Consider the following 1,499-nt stretch of genomic DNA (forward strand, 5'->3'; position numbering starts at 1 on the left):
TTTTTTTTTTTTTTTATATCTATACCGATAATATATATAATATCTCCATATATATATTTATATATATATATATATATATATATGTGTGTGTGTGTTTGTGGTGTGTGTGTTTGCGGGGTGTGTGTGTGTGTGTGTGTCGTGTGTGTATGTATATAATCACATATATTATATTTATATATATATATATAAATTTTAATATATATATAATATATATTATATATATATATATATATATATTTATAGTATTTATATATATATATATATATATGTATATACATATGTGGCCTGTGTGTGTATATATTATTACTATTACTATATATATATAATTTATATATTTATATTATATTATATATATAGTATATATATGAGTGTGTGTGGTGTGTGTGTGTGTTGTGTGTGTGTACCAATATACAAAGAGAAGAGAGATGAAGGTGAGAGAGAGAGAGAGGCGGCAGGGCGGACGACGAGGAGGAGGGGGGAGAAGAGAGGAGAGTGACAGACAAGAAGAGAGAGAGAGACGCTGAGATGTGCAGCGGGTAGAGAGAGAGAGAGAGAGAGAGAGAGAGAGAGAGAGAAAATTACGAATAAATTTTGTTTACGAGATCAGCAAATATAAATTCAGTAAATATCTTACCTCATAAAGTATTCCATCAATAACGTTTTTCTTTATTTTTCTACATATCACGTTCTCTCACCTTACTTAAAACAATCAAACGCACATTCAAGACCATATTGCAATTCCTCTAGCATTAGATATAATAAGAATAAAAAAAACAATCCATTTACGTAAAAATTCGTAAAAAAAATCAAAACGTTAGACACTTCGGTATCGAAAGCCCAAGATCTCGAAAGCGTGTCCTCTCACGTCGGAAGCTGGAGGTGCACTGGCTCGGGTGATGGAGTCTTGGAAGATCGGAGCCCGTGTTACGCGCGACGGAGGGAAGGGGGAGGGGGAGGGGGGCTAGTACACGTGTGCAGACATAAATACGTTCGTACATACATATAGATAGTCTGTATATATGTATGTATGGTGATTGTTTTTTTTCATTTATTCTGAAGTGTATATTTATATTACGCATTATATATAAAAAGCCTTTATTCTGATCGAGAGTGTCCACAGCCGAGAGAACGCTGCAGGCATAGCAAAAAAAAAATTACCGAACCTAGTTGTAATGCATCTTATTGAATAATATCAATATAGATAATGGTTAAAAATGTATAAGTAGGCAATAATGATAACAGTAATAATGATAATGATAATAATAATGATAATGATAATATTAGCAATAATGATACCATTAATAATAGTAATAATAGTAATGATAACATTAATGATAATAATTACTATAATAATAAAGATATCAGTGGAGTAAATCTGGCTAAATCCCCATAAATCTCAAAGGCGAAACAATCATATTTCGTGTCACTGCCATTGTAATGTAATGTCCAAGTGTTCGTTTATATTCTTCGTTGCAAAGTCTGCATTTAGTTTCTTCTAC

This window comes from Penaeus japonicus, unplaced genomic scaffold (genome assembly GCF_977035675.1).
Source record: "Penaeus japonicus unplaced genomic scaffold, GWHDUDI00000001_assembly GWHDUDI00000025, whole genome shotgun sequence".
Taxonomy (NCBI): Eukaryota; Metazoa; Arthropoda; class Malacostraca; order Decapoda; family Penaeidae; genus Penaeus; species Penaeus japonicus.